This window comes from Rhinolophus hipposideros (genome assembly GCF_964194185.1).
Source record: "Rhinolophus hipposideros genome assembly, chromosome: X".
Lineage (NCBI taxonomy): Eukaryota > Metazoa > Chordata > Mammalia > Chiroptera > Rhinolophidae > Rhinolophus > Rhinolophus hipposideros.
In genome coordinates, this window is record NC_138046.1 from 83,735,176 (window position 1) to 83,742,186 (window position 7,011).

Consider the following 7,011-nt stretch of genomic DNA (forward strand, 5'->3'; position numbering starts at 1 on the left):
TAGCAAATGTGCTATTCTCTCATTGGGGAAAATACAAATGTTCCTTCTCTTACATTTCTTATCAATGATTCCAAGATTTCTCAGTATAGAGAGAAGTGGACAGATTTAGGATATATTTTGGAGATTGGGGTGTGAGGACTTAATGACAGATTTGATGTAAAGTGTGGAGGAAAGGGAGATATCAAGGATGACTCTTTTTTTTTAATTAATTAGATTTATTGGGGTGACAATTGTCAGTAAATTTACACTGAAAGCATTTCTCTATAGAGACACGTGTACTCCAATGTTCATTGCAGCTTTGTTTACGGTGGTCAAGGATGACTCTTAACAACTAGAAAGATGAGATTGTCATCAACCAAGACGGGGAAGACTGGTTAATGAGTTCCCCATGTTGGGAAAACAACTGGAAAGATGAGGTTGTCAAAACAACTGGAGAGTGGGCCGGCCTGGTGGCTCAGGTGGTTAGAGCTCCGTGCTCCTAACTCCAAAGGCTGCCGGTTCGATTCCCACATGGGCCAGTGGGCTCTCAACCACAAGGTTGCCGGTTCGACTCCCGCAAGGGATGGTGGGCTGCGTCCCCTGCGACTAGCAACGGCAACTGGACTTGGAGCTGAGCTGCGTTCTCCACAACTAAGACTGAAAGGACAACAACTTGACTTGGAAAAAGTCCTGGAAGTACACACTGTTCCCCAATGAAGTCCTGTTCCCCTTCCCCAATAAAATCTTAAAAAAAAAAAAAAAAACTGGAAAGATGAGGTTGTTATTAACCAAGATGGGAAGACTGTAGGAGGAGCAGGTTTGTGGTGGTGGGAAGATCAAAATTCTATTTGGGACATGCTAAATTAGAGAAGCCTATGAGACATCCAAGTGGAAAGTTCAGGTAGGCAGCTGAATATACAAATGCGGAGTTCAGGGTATGAGGCAAGAGATGTCTATTTCGGAGTAATTAGTATATAGATGGCAGTTAAAGTACGAGGACTGGATGAGATTATCTGGAAAAATGTCTGAGGACTGAGCCTTAAACACTCCAAAGTTTGGAGGCTGGGGGAAAAAAAAACTGGAGTTAGCATAGGACAGTGTGAATGAGCAGCCAGTGAGATAAGCGGAGCACTATGAACTTTCAGTGTTATGAGGACTAAGAGAAGAAAGCATTTTAAGAATGGAATGATTAACTCTGTTGAATGTTAGTGCCTTAGTTCTAGCTGCTATAACAATACCATAGACTGGGTGACTTATGAACAACAGAAATTTGGTTCTCACAGTTCTGGAGGTGGAAATCCAAGAGCAGAGTGCCAGCATGGTTGGGTTCTGGTGAGGGTTCTCTTCCGGGATGCAGATGGCCATTTTCTCCTTATATCCTTACATGGTAGAAAGGGCAAGAGAGTTCTCTGAGGCGTCTTTTATAAAGGAACAAGCCCCATTCATGAGGGCTTCACGTTCATGTCTAAATTACCTTCTAAAGGCCCACCTTCTAATATCATCACATTGGGAGTTAGGATTTTAACATGTGAATTTGGCGGGGGACACAAACATTCAGCCCATAACAGTTGGTAAGTTGCTAAGTAAAATTAGGATAAAGAAATATTGGATGAAAACAAAGAAGTGTCGAATGCAGTTGGCAACCTCAGGTTCAGTGGTAGCCTTGCTAAGGGCAATTTCACTGGAAGGGTGGGGGCTAACATTTATTTACAATGGGTTGAGGATCGAAATGAATGTGAAATTGTCTCTACAATAACCGCTGGCACCATCTAAGGTCGGTGCATATTAAAGATCAAAGATCATTGTTTCTTCTTGAGAGGCTGTGTGTAACACCATACAGATTAAGAGGACAGAATTTGGAGTCAGACCGCCTAGGTCTAATCCTAATTTAGCCACTTGCTATGTAGTGTCAATGTGGGCAAATAACTTCCCTTCTCTGTGTCTCAGGTTCCTTATGTTTAAAGTGAAGATAGGTTGTTGTTAGATATACAAAAATTAATCCATGTGACATAGAACAGTGCCTGGTTCCCAATAAGTGCTAATAAAATGGTAGATCTGATTAGTATTTCATTTTTGTCTTTCAGAGAGATCTCTGGATTGGGATCTTGGAGGTCAAGCTTCCAGTCCTACTTCTGCCACAGATGCCCTGAATGACCACAGGTAATTCACTTAAAACATAAACAAAATAAAACAAAAGATTCCTAGAAATTCCAGGACCTGGAATAAGTTTCAACCTATCTGAATGGCAACTTACAACAAATTCAGAATGAGTGAAATCATGGTATTTTATACATGTACATCCATACTCACTAAGACAACTGGAATTTGAAGGGCCAGAAACAAGATCACATTAGCGTTGAGTTTAATGTTCATCAAGTTGGAGGCAGCGAGCAGGGTGCAATGAAAGGAGAACTGAGCTGGGATGCAAGAGGAAGAAAGGAACAATCAGAACCACTATAACTCAAGTGTCTACACAGAATAACCAGGCATTTCACAGCAACCCACCTTGGTCAAGTATGGTTCTTATTTCACAGGTGAGAAAACTGAGGCTGAGAGAAGGTAAGTAATTAAACCATGGTGGAACAACTATTACAGTGTTTCCCTGAAAATAAGACCGGGTCTTATATTAATTTTTGCTCCAAAACACACATTAGGGCTTATGTTCAGGGGATGTCATCCAGAAAAATCATGCTAGGGCTTATTTTCCAATTAGATCTTATCTTCAGGGAAACACAGTAAGTAGAAGGATCAGGGTTTTAACTCTGCTATTCTGACTCAGAAGTGTTTGCTTTTTTTTACCATTAAGGCAGCCAGAGTGCTCTGTGATCAAGAGCATAGGCTTTGGAGGGAGAATGCCGAGATTGGGTTCTAGCTCCTGCTATTTACCAGCTGTGTGACCCACTCCATCTCTCTAGGCCTCTCTCCTCCATTTGTAAAACAGTGATGATAAGAGTATCTAATTTTTACAGGGCTGCTGTGAGGATTAAACAGTAGTATAAGAGAAGCACTTAGCACATAATAAGTGATCCATAAAGGGTAGCTCATAATAATACGATATTATACTACTCAAGGTCTAGATTCAGGTTCAACAACTAATGCACCCAGGTAAGTTGCTTTACCTCCCTGAGACCCAGTTTTTACCTGATCTCTACGGTTCCTTTATGTTCATTCAACACAACAATAACCAATCTGTATGAAACTGTAGGCTTTATTCAATATTATTTTTAAGCTTCATGTGGACACTGACCATTTCCTTTATAAAGTTTTTCCTTATATTTGACCTGTATCTGTCTGAAGTTATTTGTACTATAACCCTTTCTGGTCATTCATTAGTTAAAGTCCACATAAACATTTATAATTGAACCAAATATCAGGTGATTCAACCACTCTCCTGTTGTTTTCATTTCTCCTTTCTAAACACATTCCAGTTGACTAACCTCAGTAGATTCTGCTGATTATGTCTCGCACAGATCCTCTGTGAGGTAAACTCAAAGGCATGAATGATTTATATCAATAGAGGTTCTCAATGAATCAAGTTAAACCTTTGTTGCTCAGCAAAGACACCACATGAACCCCCCCCCCCAAAAAAATGTGGAGAAACAGAAAGAGAAAAGGTAAATACATATCACACTGAATATATCCCTAACATACCACATTCTCAAGTAAAACAATCAACTTATAACAACATTTACTAAAAGTTCTCAAAACAGGGAATTAAAGACCAGAGATTTGGCAGCAGATGGTAGTAATACAATTGCTTATACATAAGAAAAAAATGAAATTGGATCCTTATACTGTACCTTATATACTATACCTTATACTATACCATATAAAAATCCATCTCAAGGTATTTTAGACAATTAAAAATAAAGGCAAAACTTTTTGAAAAAGAAAAATAAGAGCGCCCCTGACATTCAGAAGCTGGCCTGACACTCACATCTAGGCTGTGTTATTCTCTTATTTAGACATAAACATAGAATATCAACCTCAGACAAGGTTACTCTGAGACCATAATAAATTGACACAACACAAGGTCACTTCATAATTTTGTCTAAGCACTGTGCCACATACAAAGTACCAAACACCCCCTCTCTTAAGTAAAATGAGTGTCTTCTACTTCTTTATCAATTACAGCTTTAGCCTTATACTCTTCCTATAGCCTTCTTCCTACAACTTTAGCCCTCTCCCCTTCCTATAAATAAGATTTATTGATATACCCAATCATAGAATTCCCCCCACCCCGCCAATAGCATCCAATCTAGACCAAATTCCCACTCTCTTAGTCCCAATGACCCCCTTCTCCTGGTTTTCAAACTCTCGTGTAATCCCCTTCCTTGGGAGTAGGCTGGACATGGTGACTCAACCTCATTAGTAATCAGAACAAGGCAAATTAAAACCTCAGTGAGGTTCCAGTTTTTACTCACTACATTGCCGAAAGTTAAGAAGTCTGCCCACCTGAATCTGCAAAAAAAAAAAAAAAAAAAAAAAAAAAAACCAAGTAATTTAAGAAAAAAAAAGTCTACCAATACAAAGTGATAGGAAGGGGAATGCTTATAGACTGCTTGTGGGAATTTAAACTGGGACAACCACTTCAGAAACACTTTGGTATTACCCAACTAATAAACTTGAGCATACCCGTATTCTACAACCCGGACATTGCAATCTTAGGTATATGCCCTGGAAAGTCTTTCACATGTGTACTATGAGACATGTTCATACCAACATTTTTGGTAGTAGCAAAAACATGGAAACAACTCAAATGTCCATTGAGAGAAAAATAAATTGTGATATGTGCACCCTAGAGAGTATTATATATCTTTGGAAATGAATGAACTACAACTATATATAGCAAAATGGTTGAATCTTAGAAACATAATGTTGAGTGAAAAGAGCAAGATGCATGAGGCTTACGTGGAGCATATTATATTTATAAAGTTCAAAATAAGGAAAAGTTAGGCAATGTATTATTTATTAATGAATACATACATAGGCAATATAACTTTTTAAAACAAATTACGAACATAAAATTCAAAATAGTGGTTATAGAGAGAGGCAGGGGATGGGATAGAAAGAAACATTCAGATAAGTGTAACTTATTGATAATGTTATAGTTTTTTATGTTGGGTGTAGCTTCATGGGTGTTTATTTCATTATTAAGCTTTATAACATAAGTCACAAATATTTTGTATGTGTCAACTATTACTTCATTTTAAATGAATTAGGAGTATTTTAATTTTTTATTATGGAAAATTAAGAGTGTTGTTTTTTACACCTACAGAAAGAAACGAAGTTCATTTTTTAAATGGAAAGGAAAAATACAGGAGGAAGAAAAGTTTGGTGAACTCCTAAGAGGATCAAGGAAAGGAATACAATTCAGGGAAAAAGAAAAAAAATCTTCCTATTAAACCATGTTATTATTTTGATCCTCGATCACTCAGGAAGCTCTGCTGGCTGAAACTGGAACGTATTAAGAAGATTATAGTTTCACCTGCAGTTCACATCAAGTAATTTCCATCCATGTTCCTGTCTATATCTTTAAATAGTTTGTAATGCTCTCCTTTCTCAAACCAATCTCAAACTTCAGAAACCGCCACATAAGGAAATAGATGGAGCTACTTCTGTTGGGGTTAGGGTAGGGGGGGATCAGTCTCCCTTATTCCCTTGGGGTTTCCCTAACTGGTTCTGGGGTCTTAAGCAATGCCAAGCCTTGGGTACGTACTGAGGAAGATCATTGATCCTCACAGGTTATTATGGAGAGACATGGTTCACTTGGCCTCTATAGATTGCAGTCTCTGTGGCTTCCGTGCCAGCCTGGGGACACACAAATCTCTTCTAATGCCTGAAATCCCAGGGGTTGCATCCCTGTCCCTTACGTTCCTGAAAGCAGCCACTCCTCTTTAGGGTGTCACCAGGAGGCTGTGGGGAGCACGGCCCACGTCCCAGCTGATTTCTCCTACCTTCTCTCCCCTCAGCCCAAGGGACATTTCTTCTCAGTTTGGTGGAAGTCCCGTTTGGTGGAAGAACCCAATTCTCCTTAATGTGCTTGGGTTTTTCAGAAAAGAAAGCTCAAATATCTTCCAAGCTAATCTGCTTTCAGCTCAGCCACATGCTTCCTAGAAAGCAATGGAGTCTGCTCTCTGACAGAAAAGGAGAAAAGGAAAGGGTAAAATTTAGGGAGAAAAACACCCTAATACTTCAAAATATTATCTAGAGATAAGGAAAAGTTTTAAAAATAGGACTCAAAAAATGCTAACCGTAGAGGGGAAAAATTGGATTCCTCAAAATAAAGAACTGTTTTTTTTATCAAAAAATACTGTTAAAAAAAGTGAAAAGGCAAGACAAAAAGAGGATATTTGAAATATGTATCTCCAAGAAAAGGATTCATGTTAAGAATATATGACAAAGTCCTACAAATCAGTAAGAAAAATGCAGACAATCCAATTGAAAAATGACTTAAAACCAGCACTTCACAAAAGAGTACATCCAAATGGCCAATAAACATATGAAACATCGTTCAACTTCATTAAGTCATCATCAAAATGCAAATTAAAATCATAATGTAACACTACTACACACCTACCAGTATGGTTAACACAGAAAAGTCTGACAATACCAGATATTGGCAAAGATGTGGAATATCTTGATGGGAAACATAAAATGGTACAAATACTTTGGAAAACTGGCAATAACCACTAAAGTTAAACATACACATACCCAATGGCCCAGCAATTCCACTTGTACCCAAGAGAAGTATGATGAATACCATATGTTCATCAATAGACATGCCGTATATAAGAATGCTTATGACAGCACTACCTATCGTAGCCCCAAATGGAAACTACCCAAATGTTCATCATCAGTAAAATTGATAAAGTATAGTATATTCATACAATGGAATAACATACAGCAATGAGAATAAACTATTTCTACAAGAAACAACATGGAAGACTCTCACCAACACAAAAGTGGAGAAAAAAAGTTAGACATAGGAGTACCTATTGTATGATTCAACTTATATAAATTTCTAAACAA